Source organism: Hemiscyllium ocellatum, chromosome 2, assembly GCF_020745735.1.
Source record: "Hemiscyllium ocellatum isolate sHemOce1 chromosome 2, sHemOce1.pat.X.cur, whole genome shotgun sequence".
NCBI lineage: Eukaryota > Metazoa > Chordata > Chondrichthyes > Orectolobiformes > Hemiscylliidae > Hemiscyllium > Hemiscyllium ocellatum.
This window is the reverse complement of record NC_083402.1, coordinates 89,572,177-89,589,788: the sequence shown is the minus strand read 5'-3', so window position 1 is coordinate 89,589,788 and position 17,612 is coordinate 89,572,177. Positions and strand designations below refer to the sequence as shown.

At 41.1% G+C, this 17,612-nt stretch overlaps 1 protein-coding gene across 4 annotated transcripts in view; it reads left to right on the top strand.

The window, feature by feature from the left end:
• Nucleotides 1-7,390: 7,390 nt before the first annotated feature.
• The window catches only part of LOC132824029 (terminal uridylyltransferase 7-like), a 90,494-nt gene continuing 80,272 nt past the window's right edge, over nucleotides 7,391-17,612 (top strand). Inside the window, exons 1-2 of one of the 4 annotated variants that reach the window (XM_060838291.1) lie at nucleotides 7,391-7,539; nucleotides 10,096-10,210. The gene's annotated coding sequence lies outside the window, so the exon portion shown is untranslated. Of the gene's footprint in view, nucleotides 7,540-7,574; nucleotides 7,623-10,095; nucleotides 10,211-17,073; nucleotides 17,246-17,612 lie in introns of those variants that run through there. The other 3 variants (XM_060838282.1, XM_060838309.1, XM_060838299.1) reach the window with 3 other exon arrangements.

The following is a 17,612-nucleotide window of genomic DNA, read 5'->3' as shown; positions in this document are numbered from 1 at the left end:
TTCTATATCAGACAGGACAAATAGCATTCTGCTTTACTGACAAGGACCTCGAGGTCTTGGTGGACAGGGAGTTGCAGATGAGAGCCATCTTCTTCCCTTAGGACTGGCAGAGGAAATCATATCATCAGACCCTGCTAGCCTAGTCCAAGGTTGCTATTCAGGTCAACGTGAAATGCGAGAGAAAGTGCCACCACTATCTTTCTGTTACCTCACACTCACTCTTAATGGACTCCAAAAGTTTACCAAAAACTGAGATCAGGTTAACGAGTCTATAATTTCACATCTTCCACCTCCCTCCCTTCTTAAATCAAGAGTGTTACAATAGCTATTTCTCATCCTCTGGATCTTCCCTGACTCTAGTGATTCCTAAAGATCACCACCAATGCCTCCACAATCTCCTCAGCTATCTCTTTCAAATGGAACCTGAATCTGTACATGAAGCACTGACATCTGCAAGACTACAGATCTTGTGCTGGAAAGCGATATTGAAAGGGAGGCTAGTTTATTCAGCTGGCACAGACATTATTTGCTAAATGGCCTCATCTTTCTATTGTGCCTTTCAATGTTGCACAAATTAGAAGTGGCAGGGCAGGCTGAGAAAGTAGTTAAAAAGGCACAGGGGATACTGTGCTTTTTAAATAGAGTCACAGAATACAAAGGCAAGGACATTATGATGAACTTGTTTAAAACACCAGTGAGGCCTCAGCTGGAACATTGTGTTCAATTCCGGGCATTTGATTTAGAAAGAATGTGAAGGCTTTAGAGAGGGTGCAGAAAAAAAATTATAAGAACAACCCCAGGGTTGAGGGACTTCAGTTGTATAGGTAAATTGGAGAAGCCAGGGCTGTTCTCTTTAGAGAAGTCTGAATCGGATACAGAAGCTCAAAATCATGAAATGTTTGGTCAAGGTAAGTGAAGAGATTGACAAGATGGAGAAATTGTACCAATTCTCAGAAAAGATTGAAAGCTAGAGGACACAAGTTTAAAGAGATTTGCAAAAGAACAAAAAGTGACATGAGGAAAAGCTTATATTACGAAGCAAGACTTAGAACCTGGAGTGTACCACCAGGTGGATACAGATTCAAATGTGGCTTAGAACATGGAATAGAATGCATTCCTGAAGAGAATCTAATAACTGCCGTTACTAAGATGGCACTGACTATCTCTGCAGTGATTGCATTGAGGTCAGCCAAGTGGACTTCACAGAATGAGTTCCCTGATTGGGACTGTTTACCTGGCCTAAACAAGGGGTCCTGGCTAAACAGAAGTGTCAGGGGTTCTGCCCACTTTGAGACCTGGCTCTGAAGAAGCTGGACCAGTATAAAGTACTATTCATGTTTAAATAAAGGGTAACTTGGGAACGGATATTGGCCTTTGTGGAACTACTTCAGTGGTGACAAGAGAAAATTCTGCAAGACCCACCCAATGCCATTTGCCTTACTTGCAAAAGTAAAGGCAGAAATCAGGAGGTTGGAAAGTGAAAGAATCATCAAACCAGTACAGTTTGAGGAATCGGCAGCACTGGCCCTACCGATTGTGAAGCCAGATGGGTCGGTTCATCTTTGTGGGGTTTTAACTAAATGGTAAACTGTTGCTCACAGCTGGACTAATACCCAATCCTTCACACAGAGAACTTATACGCAAAACTGGCAGGGGAGCTGTCCCTCACAAAGATAGACATGAGCCATGCGTACCTGTAGCTGCACTTAGTAGAGGATTCTAGAAGTATGCTATAAGAGTTTGTATCAATATATGAGATTGCCATTTGGGGCATCATCAGCCTGTGGACATTTTCTGTGGACAATGGAGAACATTTTACAAGATCTAACCCGGCTTGCACTTATCTAGATTTCATAATGTCACTGGGCGGCACGGTGGCTCAGTGGCTAGCACTGCTGCCTCACAGCGCCAGGGACCCTGGTTCGATTCCGAGCTCGGACCACTGACTGTGTGGAGTCTGCATATTCTCCCCATGTGCAATGGTTTCTTCCCACAGTTCAAAGATGTGCGGGTTAGGTGAATTGGCCATGCTAAATTGCTCATAGTGTTAGGTGCATTAGTAAATGAAGGGGAATGGGTCTGGGTGGGTTGCTCTTCGGAGGGGTGGTGTGGACTTGTTGGGCTGAATGGCCTGTTTCCACATTGCATGGGAATCTAATCTAATCTAATTGAAGCAAGAGAGGGCCATTAGCCTGTCGGGCCCTCTCTGCCATTCATTAAGAAAGTGGCTGATCTATCCATCATCTCAGTTCCACCTACCTGCAATATCCCCATAACCCTTAATTCCCCAACCACTGTGTCTTGAACATATTTAATGAAGTTGCTTCTTCTGCTTCCTTGGGCAGAAAATTCCATAGAGTCACTACTCCCTGGGAAAAGCAGTTCCTCCTCATCTCTGTCCTAAATCTATTCCCTCTAATTTTGAGGCCACATTGAATTGAATTGAATTGAATTTATTGGCACGTGTACCGAGGCACAGTGAAAAGCTTTGTCTTGCGAGCAATACAGGCAGATCACAGAGTTAAGTAGCATAGATAAGTAAATAATAGGTAATAGGTAATGTCCCTAGTCCTAGTCTCACCCATCAATGAAAACAACTGGCCTGCCTCTATCTTATCTATCTATTTCGTAATTTTATAGTTTCTATAAGATCCCCTCTCATTCTTCTAATTTCTAGAGAGCACAGTCCCAGGCGGCTCAACTTCTCTGCATAGGGTAACGCCCTCATCTCCAGAATCAACCTGGTAAAACTCCTCTGCACCGCCTCCAAAACCAGTATACCCTTTCTCAAGTAAGGAGACCAGACCTGCACTCAATACTCCAAGTGTAGCCTCACCAACACCTTGCACAATTGCAGCAGAACCTCCCTGCTCTTAAATTCAAACTCTCTAGCATTAAAAACCAATATTCCATTTGTTTTCCTGATTACCTATTGCACCTGTAAATCACCTTTTAGCAATTCATGTACAGACACTCCAAAGTCCCTCTGCACAACAGCGTGTTGCAATCTTTTACCATTTAAATGATAATCTGACCCACTATTTTTACTTCAAAAGTGGATAACTTCACATTTACCAACATTGTACTCTATCTGCTAGACCTTTGCCCACTCACTTAACCTATCTAAATCTCTCTGCAGACCCTCCACATTCTCTGCACAGTTTGCCTTTTCAATCAATTTATTGTGCTCAGCAAACTTGGATAAGTAACATTTTGTCTCCTCTTCCAAATCATTTGTATAGATCATAAACAGTTGCAGGCCCAACACCGACCCCTGCAGGACCTCACTCACCACTGATCACTAAACAAAGTAAACACCATTTATCCCAACTTTCTGCTTTCTATCGGTTAACCAATCCTCTACCATGCTAGTATATTCTCCACAACTGCATGCATTCTTACCTTTTTCAGCACCTTATTGAACGCCTTCTGGAAATCCAAGTTTACAGCATCCATCCGTTCCCCTCCATTCACCACACTTATTACATCCTCAAAGAAGTCTGGTAGGTTTGTCAAACATGACCTTTCCTTTCTGAATACATGCTGCTTCTGATGGAGCCCTTTTCATCTAAATGTCTCACTAATTCTTCTTTAATGATAGCCTCCAGACTACAGAGCTAACTGGCTTATGTTTACTTGTTTTTTGCCTACACTGTTTTTCAAACAGCAGCGTAACATTCGCCGTCTTCCAGTCTGCCAGGACCTGACCAGAATCTATTGAATCCAGTAAATTATCATACACATTTACCATGGTGACGTCCTAATAACTGGGAAGACCAATAAAGAGCACTTAGAGAACTTGGACATAATCCTTAGATGTTTCTCCAAGTCAGGTGGGAAGAAGAAGGGAAAATCTGTGTTCCAGGCACACCAAGGTGACCTACTTGGGTGCAGAGTTGACAAAACTTAGTTTCATCCATTGGATGATAAAGTGAAGGTGATCAAAGGTGTCCTGGCTCCCAGAACTTAGGTCTTCCTTGAATTGGTGAATTATTATGGAAAGTTCAGATGTAACCTGGCCTCCATCCTGGCACCTTTACATCCGGAATTGGAGCCTTTAGGGAAATGAAGAAGCAACAATCATTGTCGAAGGTGTTGGTACATAATGATCTCAAGTGAGATCTGGTGCTGACATGCATTGCCTTTCCACATGGTATCAGAGTAATATGGTATCACAGATGTCCCAATGGAGACGAATACCCAATAATGTTTTCCTCCCAGACATTGGTTGATGCAGAGGCCAAATATACCCTGATAGAGAAGGTAGGTTTAGTGGTCATCTTTGGTGTGAGAAAGTTCCACCAATATCGTTATGGATGTAAATTTGTAATAGTCACAGACCACAAGCACCTACTAGGACTACTCAAAGAGGACAAGGCCATGCTGCCTTTAGCTTCATGTCAAATTCAGCAATGGACTCTCATTCTAATTGTATATAAGTTGGAATACCATTCAGCAGGTCTCGTGGCAAATACAGCAGCTGCCTGCTAGCAGACAGACCACTGGTGGTGCCACTACTGGAAGAGTCTGTCCTAGTTGTGAACTTTCTAGACACTCTTCCGGTCATCGCTGACAATATCAGACTGTGGGTGCAAAAACATCTGGTCCTGGCAAAGCTAAAACAGCTTGTGGTGATGGTGGAAACAAAGGGTCCATCACAACGAGAATGGACCAGATCCTCAGAGAGGAAGGCGCTTCATTATGGGGAGCAAGAGTGATTGTCCCAAGCACAGGTCACCATCAGATACTGGCGGAACTCCACCTGGATCATCCAGTGATGTCCAAAATGAAGATGTTGGTGAGAAATTATGTTTGGTGGCCAGGATTGGATACAGACATAGCCGCATTGGTGGGGCACCACCCAGAGTCAATAAGAACAAACATTACTGCCAGCAGCTCCCCTACATTCATGGGAATGGCCAGGCAAACCCTGGATTTGATTATATATCATCCACGGCAGCCCTTTCATGGGCTCAATGTTTGTATTCATTGTGGATGTCCAGTGAAATTGATCGAACATGCACAGAGTTCAATTGTCACACACAAGGATATTGATAGAAAAACGAGCACCTTTTGCAACACACAGGCTACCAAAAGTGTTGGTTATAGACAACAGGCCATCATTTACCAGCAGGAAATTTGAGTATTTCCGAAAGTTGAATGGTATTCAGCATATAAGGACAGCCCCATACTATCCATTGTCTAATGGTCTGGCAGAAAGAGCAGCACAGACTTTGAAGACAGGCTTAAAGAAATCACCTACATCTTCACTCAATATCAAACTGTCCTGAATCCTACTTGATTATTGAACTACCTGTCATGTAACTACAAAGATAGCTCCAACAGAGTTGCTAATTGGGAGAAGACTCCACACCAAGTTAAATCTGATCTTCCTGGTCCTGGATGATTTGGTGAACACCAAACTGCACACAAAACCTCTCTGAGAGAGAGAGAGAGAGAGAGAGAGAGAGAGAGAGACACACACACAATTTACTTCAGAATGAAGTTTGATGGAAAAACTACGGAAACGGCCCTGTATGGGTAAGAGGACAGGTCCCATGACAAACAAAGTTTGCATAGGTATGGCAGTCCTGAACATGCACATGGATCACATGAAAGCAGCAAACTCAAAAACGGTGCAGGAACAAAATGTACAGGCCCCTCCGAAAGTCTGTCGGAACCCGTGGCTTCACCCTCTCTGTCTAGCATCGAAGAAACTTCAGAATCTTAGATAGACATGGCTGATGTTGCAGCTTCAACGCTTTTACTGTCTGAAGAAGAGAATGAATTTCTTCTGAGTGCTCCAGGCACAAGAGGTGGGTTACCATCCGGTAAATGCTCATATTCGAGGCTGATTCAGAAGAACCAGACCCAGTGCAAAAATGCTCCAGGAGACGCCATAAAAAGAACAGGCCTACATTCCCGGACTTTGAGGGGGAGGGATGTAGAGATTGTAACTAGGTCAGCCACATTGACCTTCCAGAATATGAGTTCCCTGATTGTGGCTGTTAACCTGGTCCAATCAGGGAGCCCTGGCTGCCAAATTTAAACAGAAGTGTCAGAGGTTCTGCACACTTATGAGACCTGGCTCTGAGGAAACCAGACCAGTGTCAAGTACTAAACATTTGTAAAGAAAGGAGATTTTGATGATGGGATACCGGCATCTGTGGAATTATTTCTATGATATTAGAAAGGTAATGGTGATATTGAATATCTTGAAAAAGTAATAACATCAACAGCAGAGCAATAGCAATAGTATTAGTGGAAATGGATTAGGCCAGGAATTGCAAGTATTTTGTGAGATTATGATGGACACCAAATATAGTGAGGAAGACCTGAACTGCACTTTGGATCCAAGTGTTGAAAAGAGAATTGGGGACTTGAGATAGGAAGGAAACAGCATTGAGGAAAGAAGCAGCAATGAATTACTGAATGCAGTCAAAGTTAAAAATTACACACCACCAGGTTACAGTCAAGAGTGTGGTGCTGGAAAAGCACAGCAAGTCAGGCAGCATCCAGGGAGAAGGAGGATCGACATTTCAGGCAAGAGGCCTTCATCAGGTTATAGTCCAACTGGTTTATTTGCAAGTATTGGTTTTCAGAGCGCTGCTCCTTCATCAGGTAACTAGATTACTTACAGTGTGGAAACTGGCCCTTCGACCCTCCAAAGAGCAACCCACCCAAACCCATTCCCCTACATTTACACAGACAGTTGCCTGAGGCAGGAATTGGCAACTGTCTGTGTAAACTAGTGGGGCATGATCATAAAACACATAATTTATAGCAAGAGATAACTGTGTCTTATGATACTAAAATGATATATTGAAGAAACATAGATTGCTGTTAAGTCGATGCAAACAGATCTTTTCTGTGGGCAACAATTGCATTCCCTTCCAGAAATTATAATCCCTTTTCAAATACTTTTCACTTTGGAGAATGCTTCTTAAAAACGAAAGAAAGGAAGGCTTTCTTGGAATTGGGAAATCAATCTCATCCAAATATCAAGCAAACTTGGAAGCCAGAGTCCAGATTAAAGTGGTGCTGGAAAAGCACTGCAGTTCAGGCAACATCCGAGGAGCAGTAAAATCGATGTTTCGGGCAAAAGCCCTTCATCAGGAATAAAGGCAGAGAGCCTGAAGGCCCCTTCAATGCAATGTTGAAATCCTGGACTGGAGATACAAACTTCTGATTCAACAGAGGTGTACTCAGTAATCCAAGCTGACTTTGAAATCCAAAAATAACCCCAGTGAGCTATGAGTGCAACACCTTCTCACAAAAATTAACTCATCATCGCCGAGGAAAAGGGGGCACATGAGAAGGCCGCGTGAGTTATTTTGTGCGGATGGTGTTTATTTGTTCCGCTCAGTCCACCTTGCAGTTTGGTGGGTGGCCTGCAGGGACTGTTTTTTCCGGAGGTTGTGATAGAAGGAAAAAGGCTGCTCTTCTCCGGAGACGGTGCGGTGCTTTCTCTGAGCGGAATGCGCAGCGACGGGAAGGAAAGCGGTGTAGGAGCAGCTCGGAGACGGAGCGGAGCCGCTGGTCAGTGTTTTTCTCCTGACGTCTACCTCCAGCCTCGGGGCGTTGTGCAGAGAGAAGTGGAAGCGGCTGTTTTAAACTGCTCGGTAACGATTTCGTGAGGGACTAGGCCCCGGGCCTTGGTGCTGGGACTGGGCATTGCTCCTCCTCCCATACCTAATCTACACATTTATAATATCACTGATGCTCTACCTCTTGGGTACAGCTTAATGATTCCTTTTTCTGCCCTGCTCAAAAAACAATCTATAGTTGAAACGGTTGCGATTTAAGGAGAGGAAGCAGAAGCTTGTGCGAAAGCTTCATAGAGTTTTCGATAAACCCCAGCAGAGGGTTGATCTTTGGGCGGGGGAGAGTGAGTGTTGTAGTTAGTGAGATAGCAGGAGTCAGGTTATTTCCGGGTATTGCCTCTGTCAGTGCCAAAGTGAAGTAAAAATTGATTGAGTAGAACCATTGCCACTCATTTTCACATCTTGTTTATTTCAGAGCCAGTTTGTTTCCTGCTGACAATCTAGAACTGCTCTGATCAGAAGTTCAAATAACTAGTCATCAAGGATTTGAGATTAGATGGCAGGGTTACTGTGTTTGCTGCTGTGGGGTTCTGTGGGCATTATTGAATGGCTGCTCTTTGTGGATGAGGCCCAGTTGAGGATCAACAGATTATTCCAATTCTGCCTCAAACTAGTGTACACATAAAGGTGATATTCCACAGATGTTATTGTCCAGTGATCAGGAAACTGAACCTTATTAAATTCTCCTACATCTATCTAAAGGGTGCCAGTAAAAGAATTTCTGCAAGTTTTTTTAAAAAGTTGAGTCAGACAGTGTGAGGAAGATCATCATTTACTGCCTGTCCCTAAATGCCCTTGAGAAGGTGGTGCAAAATAAATACTTCCAGGATCTGGTCATTTCTGGCTCAGTTGGTATTCTGACCCTTCCCTAATCACCAGAGTACAATTAAGAGACAACCATATGGCTATGGGAACGGGGTCCCTTGTACAACAGATGAGGTAAAAATGGCAGACTCACTTACATAAAAGATGATATTAAATGAACCAGAAAGGTTTGACAAATTGATCGTGGTTATATCAATGTCATTAGGCTAGCATCAAATTCCTGATTTTTACCAAAATTAAATTTTGGTGTCTGGCATGGTGGGATTCAAACCTCATCTCCCTCAAACAGTGATCTGAGTTTATGGATTAGCAGTCCAGTAATATTGCCACTGTTGCTATTGCCTTCCTCTTTTTGTGCCATTGCGGTCCATTTGGCCAAAGTATAGCTAAACTATTGGGAAGTTTCAAGATTTTTAAGCATAAATAAAAGTCTGAGTAGGCCACACATTCCCCCCCCCAGCTTACTCCAATAATCAATGGCTGAACTGATTTTAGAGTCAACACTACTTTTCTGTTTTCCTCGCTGCTCATTCAAAATTCTAGAGTCCCTTGTAATTCAAAACTTAATCTAACTCAGCTTTCAATACATAACTGAGTTTCAAATGGAAGAAAATTTCAATGATTAGCAATTTCTGAGAAGAAATTTATCTTAAATGAGATAGCCTTTTTCTGAATTTATAACCAATACTTCTAGATACTCCATGAGGGGAAATGTCCTCTCAGCATCTACCATGTCAAGACCCTTCAGAATCATTTATATTTCATTAAGACAATCTCCCATTCTTTTAAGTTCCAATGAATATATGCCCAATTTCATCAAACTTGAAACAACCCCTCATCCCTGGAATCAACTTTAGTGAACCTTCTATGAACTGCTTCCAATATAAGTGTGCCCCTTCTTAAATCATAGAATTCTTCCACGTGGAAGCAGGCTATTCGACCCACTGAGCCCACACTAACCGTCTGAAGAGTATTCCTCCCAGACCCACCCCACTACGGTATCCTTCCAACTCTGCATTACACATGATTAATCCACCTATCCTGCACATTCATGGATAGGCAATTTAGCATGGCCAGTCCACCTAATCTGCATTTCTTTGGACTGCGCGAGGAAACCGGAGCACCCGGCAGAAATTCACACAGACTTGGGCGAATCTGCAAACTCCATTCAGTTGACTGAGGATAGAATCGAATCTGGGTCACTGTGAGGCAGCAGTGTTGACCACTAAGCCACATGCTGCCCTGCTGAATAGGATATTTAGGCTAGGATAAATTGTACTTAGAAAGGCAATGATTAGTCAACGATAGCATGAATTTGATAAGGGAGGATCATGTTTGACTAATTTGATTTACTCTTTTGAGGAGGTAACATGGGGATTGATAAGGGTTCTGAAATTGATGTGCTCTACATGGATTTTGGCAAGACCTTTTGAGAATGTTTCAGATGTTAGACCAGTTTTATATAAAAAGAAGCCCATGGGATCCAGGAGAATGTGGCAAGCTGGTTACAAAATTAGCTTTGTCATAGGAAAACAAAGGGGAATTGACAGATGTTTTTGCAGTTGGAAAGCTGTTTCCAGTGGGGTTTTACAGGGCTCAGTACTAAGTCCCTTACTTTTTGTTGTGATGGATATTAACAATTTGTATGTTTTTAATTTATTCACAGAATGTGGGTATCACTGGTTCGGTCAGCATTTATTGCCCAACCCTAATTGCCCAGATAGCAGTTAAGAGCCAGCCATATTCCTGTGGGTCTGGGAGTCACATGTAGGCTAGAACAGGTAAGGATAGCAGATTTCCTACTCTAAAGGACATTACTAAACTGTATGTAAATATCAGGGACGTGTTCAATAAGTTTTCAGACAACATAAAATTTGGCCACGTGGTTGATGGAGAGCAGGATAGCTGGAGGTTGCAGGAAAAAAAATCAGTGAAGTGGTCAGGTTGGCAGAAAGGTGGTAAATGGGAATTCAGCCCGATTAGATGTAATTATTTTTTAATTTAACAGGAAATGAGCACCATGGTGTCAGCCACTGAATATTACACGAAGGTTTCAAGGAAGATAATACAAATGTAGAAGCCATTACCTTCATAGGAGTAATCAGTTTTATTCTGAGCAGCCTGAGATTGCATTGCAATTTTATAGGTGAGAGCAGAAGATGTATCAATAACTAAAGATAGCAACAGATTGTGACCATTAATCTCTTTTATTGAAACAGCTAGAGACAGAATGGGGAAATTCATTCAGTTTCCAAAGTTGTGTGCCTTTTTGCTTTCTACTTCTGATTGCGCATGCCTTAGTGCTGGGTGATGAATTTCAATTCAGGCTTAGCTCTGGTGGAACCTGTGGCCTAGTACCTTACCAGGGCACATTGTCAATTCAAAAGAAGCTGCTATTTGGAAAAACAAATGGCAGAGCTACAAGGTGGTGACGTTGCTCAGTTCAGAAACCGATCAATCAATACATCTTCACCTCCTGAACAGCAATCTGATGGAACAGACCCCCTAGATTGCATTTTATTTGCATACTGCATTTCATTGTAACTCCAGTGGAGGACTACAGCAAACAGCAGGAATGCTCAACTAATTTTAATGACTTTGACTGATTTGATGTGCTGTTTAACTTCTGCCCAATCTAACCTGTGAGAGAGCAGAATTTTTTTTGAACCTGCCTTGCTAGGCTTTCTGAATCCAGGCTTTGGCTGGTTTGGAATCCACCTAGGCCAGAAAACCATTAGGTATAGGAGCAGAATTAGGCCCTTGGGCCCATTGAGTGAACTTTGCAAGTCAATCATGGCTGATATGTTACTCAACTGAAAATGTGTTGCTGGTTAAAGCGCAGCAGGTCAGGCAGCATCCAAGGAACAGGAAATTCGATGTTTCGGGCAAAAGCCCTTCATCAGGAATCAGTTACTCAGTTACTGATATGTTACTCAGCCACATTCTCCTGTCTTCTCCCCATAACCCTTGATACTCTAACTAATCAAGAACCTGTTTATCCCTGTCTTAAATACACTCCAATGTCTTGGCCTCTATAGCCTTTTGCAACTATGAATTCCACATTTGCCAACCTCAGGCTGAAGAAATCCCTCCTTATCGCAGTTCTAAAGGATCATCCTTTCACTGTGCCCTTGGGTCCTAGTCTGTCATACTATTGGAATTGCTGCACATCCGCTGTATCCAGGATTCTCAGTATTCTGTAAATTTCAATGAGATTCTCCCGCATCCTGCTAAAATCCATTGAGTACAGACCTAGATTTCTTAACCACCTCATATGATAAGCCCTTCAATCTCAGGATCATTCCTGTGAACTTCCTGTGGACCCCCTCCAAGGCCAGCATATCCTTCCTTTGATACCGGGTCCAAAACTGTTCACAATATTTTAAATGTGGTCTGACCAGAGCCTTATACAGCCTCAGTAGTACTTTCCTGCTCTTGTATTCTAGTGTTCTCTAACTGAATGCTAATTGCCAACTGAACCTGCATGTTAACAACGTGAAACTTGTAGTCTTAGCTTTGAGTTGAAATGTTAGATTACACAGTGGATGATGTTTGCTTACAGGAGAAATAAATTCATCTTGAGCTCTTTTGCACACTTCCTAGCAAACTGACGATTCATAGGCAGACAGAGTGAGTGGAAATACTGACCCAAGCAGATCTTAGAGAGAATGTGAGAAGATAAGACAGGCGCAATAGTTTGGCCTGAGCAGTTGTCACAATCTTTTTCCTGAATTTATAAAAGGAGAACTGTAGAAACTTGTACAATGAAAACTAAAAGTAAAATATAAAATTCCCAAATGAGTATCAAAATCTAAAATTTTGGGCATTTTTCGCACAGAGCTGCCAGAGAAACTATTGGAGGCAGGTGCAATAACATCATTTTAAAAGGCATCGAGATGGGTATGTGAATAGGAAGTGTTTTGAGTGATGTGGGCCAAATGGTGGCAAATGGGACAAGGTTAGATTGGGATATCAGATCGTTGTGGACAGGTTGGACTGAAGGGTCTGTTTCCATGCTATCTGACTATATGACTCTAGATTTGGTGGTCAAACAAGGCAAAGAAATACATAACTAATGAGAGAATGCTGGAAGGTACAGAGAAAGTGAGGAATGAATGTCCATTAATCCCTGAAAGTGGCAGGATTGGTGGTGAAGGCGTCATGTCTATAGAATCTAAGAGCTGGGAGCTGAAACTGTAGAGATCATAAGTGGGTCACAAATTGAGTTGTGTGGAGGTAGTTCATAAGGTATGTTAATAATGGATGTAATTTAGGAGAGGCAGTAACATAGTCACTGGGCTAGTAACCACAATTGCAGGCTAATTCTCTGGGGGAGAAACCAAAGAACTGTATATGCTGGAAATCTGAAACAGAAACAGCTGGAGAAACTCTACAGGTTCTGCAGCACCTGTGGAGCCAAAGCAGTGACCAGTGACTGAAGGAGGGTCTGGACTCAAAACATTAACTCTACTTTCTATCCCCCAGATGCTGCTGAGTTTCTCCAGCAATTTCTGTTTAGTTTAATCCTGTGGAGCCATTAGTTCAAGTTCCACCATGGCACAAAGTGAGATTTGAATTCAATGAAAACTTGGAATTTAGACTGACTTAAGAGTCCATGTAACCATTGTTGATTATCATTAAAATAAAAAAAACTCCATCTGCTTCACTAAATCACTTTGGAGAAGGAAATCTATCCTTACCTGGTCTGGCCTATGTGTGACTCCAGAACCACAAGAATGAGTCGACCCTTAACTGCTGACTGAAATAGCCCAAGCAAGGCACTCTGGTCAAGGGGCAATTAGGTTTGGTAATAAATGCTGCTCGAGCCAGCAATACCCATGTACCATGAACAATTTTTTTAAAAAATTACATCGGAGAGGGTACAGAGGAGGTTTATGAGACTATTGAAAGCATTGGAAAAATATATCTGAGAAGGAGGATTTGTAGTTGGGGTTGTTCCTCTAGGGAATAGAGTGACTGAGGGTAAATGCGATTGAAATGTACAAAATTGTGAGGTACCTGCTTGGGAAGAATTGGTTTTCTTTTAGCAGAGAGGTCTGTAGCTAGATGTCTCGATATATATCCCAAGTGCTGTAACTGGCAGACTTACAAATAAATGCTGGAAAGCGGAATTCAGTTGAGATACTTGTTTTTCAGCTGGCAATGGCACAATAAGTCAAGTAGCATCTTTATGTACCTTTTACTCTGTCATACAACTTTCTATGATTCAGGAAATCAGGAAATTTTCTATGATTCTAAATTTAAAAAAGACCAAAACTGCAAGTACTGCTCTAGTTATGACACCCCAATGTACTGTACAATGGTAACAAGGATTTTCTTAAATCGGGGTATTAACATTTGTACTTTTCTGAACAGGTGAGACCTTTCCAGTATTTAGAGTTTTGGAAGATTACAGCCAATGCAACCAGTAGCCGGACCTTATTTTAAAGCCTGAGAAAGTTGATCTTCCAGTCCAGGAAATTTGTCAGCCTTTAGTTCCATTTAGTTTGCTGTATTTTGTCTTTAGTAATAATTATTATATTCAGTTCTTCTCTTTTATTGCATGATTTTCTGTTTTCTACATGAACAGATACAACTTGTTCAAAGTTAAAAAGAGAGAATCACATTGAATCCTGACAGTGCTAAAAATTACACCAGAAGCCATTTTAAGATGGTCAGTTGGGTTTGCAGTGCCATTTGCACATGTGAGAAGTTACATGTTGTAACTCACAGGAGCCTGTCCTCCATAGGACCTTTTCAACTGAGGAAAGAGTTGTGGAGACTGCCAGTCTCTGCTGCATTTCCCATGGCAACATCCTGACCAATTGGAGTTTACCTGCCAATAGAGTTTTTCAGCTAAGATTCAATTCCTCCTGCATCCCCCTGCTTGCTATAGTATAACCAAACAACATGTATAATGCTGTATAAATTGAAGTTCCATTTCAAAGTTTGAATTCTCGTGTGTTGGGCCTGATTGGTGCAAGACAAAAAGCTTTGAATTTGTGCCTTTTTTTTTTGCCATGACAAATTAATTCCTTTAAAGGTCAAATGTTGACTTTCCTATTCTCTTCCTTGTTGTTATATACCCATAGAAGCTCTTACTGCATGTTTTTTACATTTTTTTCCTTGTGCTCACTCCTGTTGTAATTTATCCTCTTTTTGCTTATTCTTTGCTGATTTATAACATTTTTCCAATTTTCAGGCCTGTCAGTAATTTTTGCAGCATTGTACACCTTTTCCTTTAATTTGTTGCCATCTTTAACTTCCTTAGTTATCTCAGTGGAATATGTTTTTGAGTGTTATGAAATATCTCCTTAAATGTCTTCCATTGCTTCCCTAATGTCTTAGCTTTTAACCAATTTTCTAGTCTACTTTAAATAACACTATCTTCATTCCTTTTCAATTGCGTTATTTTAATTTTAGAGATTAGTTTCTGACCAAACTAACTATGCAATGTTGTTATCAATTTTCCCTGCAGGATCCTTTAATGTGGGCTGGATAATTGCTGTCCCAGTGACTTGTTGAAGGCTGAAAGATTATGCTAAATCCAGCCGGCAACTTACCTATCTCTCCTTGACTTCCACAATTGTGGCATTGGCTCATCCGTGTGAGCCAATTGGAGCCTTTGGTCGTGCAATTATTGTCCATAATCACCAGCATTTAACCAGCAGCAGTAGGGACTCCCATCAAGTAGTTGCCCTGTGCAACCTGCTGGTGGATCTGTATGCACTTAACTCAACTTCTGGGACCGTTGGAGTGAGTCTCGCATCCAGGTTTAACCCCCTTCTAAGGATTACCCCACCTCTTCACTGACACCTCCAAACCCCACGCCCATATCCTTGCTAAAATTAGAAATTTCCTATCTGGCACAGGTCATCTCAATGTCCAAATGAAATGCCTAATGGGAATAGCCACAGCTCCTATTGAGGCTACTAGTACAATGAAAGCTGCACAATGAGACAGGACTCCCTGTCCTGGCTCCAATGTTTGGGTAGCCATTCCTTCCTGGGCAGGTTGCTCGGTGAAACTTTAGCTGATAATCTGCAATACAGTACGGGAACAGATCCTTTGGTTCAACTCATCCGGGCAGACCGGACATTCATGTCTCACCTAGTTGCATTTACCAGCATTTGGCCCATTTCCCACTCAACCCTTCCGATTTGTATACCCATCTAGTTGCCTTTTAGGTGTAATTGTACCAGCCTCCACCACTTCTTCTGGCAGCTCATTCTATACACACAAAATTCTGTGTGTGAAAACGTTACCCCTCGGATCCTTTTCAAATGTTTCCCCTCTCACCTTTAAACCTAGTTTTGGACTCACTCAATCTAGAAAAAAGACATTGGTTATTTATCCTATCCATGTCCTCATGATTTTATAAACCTCAGTCTCCTGAGTCCATTACGCACGTATATTTTCGCCCTATGAGATAAATTGTAATGAGGGTAATTAATTAACCAAATTTAAAATAGCTTGTTCCCTAGTTGGTTCCACAATATATATTTTTAAGAAACTTCAGAATACATTTTACAAATTCATTCCACGTGTTAGGCTAAAGGGCCTCTTTCTGGGCTCTTAAAAACTTTCAAATTCTATGACTCATTCTCAAGACTACTCATTCTGTGAATAAGATTTGAATAATCTAAATGAAAACTAAAATTGCCCATGATTTTTGTAGTGTCTTTTCTTAAGGACTACTTTGTCCTACAGTGTTGGTATTGTTATGAAGGCTGTTCCCAATGGTAATTCTTTTCTCTAGCTATTTCTTAATTCCACCCAAACTGATTTTACATGTAGATTTTTTGACATAGCAACAATGAAGACACGATGGTTTTTTCCAGGGTAATATGTGGCTTGGGAGTGAAACTTGTAAGTGATCATTTTCCCATACTCACCCTCCTTGGTAAGTAGCTGCAGTGCATGTTGTGAGTGTTTCTCACTGAGGCTATGTGGTCATTTGTTTAAGGTTCTGACGTATTAAAGAAATATTTAGCTATTTGTAATACTTTTGTGTTCTAGCTTTGTATCTTAAATTGATAGCTTATTTTATGAAATGGTAATGCCCACAACCTTCCATTAACAAGTAATGTTCTTACTAAGTTATGATTTGGAGGTGCCAGTGTTGGACTGCGGAGGTGGGTGGGGAAAGGAACAGGGACAAAGTTACTTTGAGCGGCAGTCTAATGTTGCTTAGGAAGATTATTGGGCATGATTTTTGCTATTTTTCCTTTGACATATAATTCTGAAGAGTTCATTCTGGGTAATGCTAATATGTAAACTTCTATCGCAATAATAATCTAAACTAAGATATTGAGATGAAATAATCAAGCACAGGAGTAAAGTTCAATTGTTTCAGAGCCTATTCTTCCTCTTAATTCCACACAGTTCTGAAGAAGTCATGTTTGACTTGAAGCATTAACTAATTTCTTTATTCACAGATACTGTCAAATCTGAGTATTTCCAGCACTTTCTGCTTTTATTTTATCCCATTCTCTGTCTAAGTTTAGTTATAATTTGTTTTATTAATTTCAATTAATGTTTGATCAAATTAATGTCATTTACTCAAATCTAATTGGATAATTCCTCAGTTTTGGCAAGTAAAAGTTTTATTTTATACATTATACAGTAACAAAGGGAATGAGAACCAGGATGACACATTGAAGAGAAGAAACAAGATGCAAAAAAATTGAATGAGACAGATATCTTGAGAGTAAAGAATAGTACAGAAATGAGATCATATGGAAAGAGATTGGGCCAGTTATCTCTCTCTTCTTTGGAGCAGAAAAAGTTCAATCAGAGCTTGGGCAAAGCTTTAGGTAAAGTAGTAAAAGAGATTTAATAGGAATAGTCAAAAGAGAATTTCAAAAGTACCTGTTGTGGAAAATAATTAAAGGATTATGAAGGCTGGTGAGGGTCTAGAACTCCTTTTCCAAGCAGCTTTTGGGGGTAGACTAATTGAAAATTTCAGATTTGAGACTGATGGATTTTGGTCAGTCAGGGCTCCAATGATTATAAAACCAAGGTGATTAGATAGAGTTAATGTACAAAACTGCCATGATATAATTAAATAGTAGAACAGGCTTGAGTGGCAGAATTTATTTTATACGTGGTCTCGGATTTTGTTGAAAGTTGGGGAAAAGCTCACACAAAATTTCTACATTTGTCATTATCTAATAAAAACAC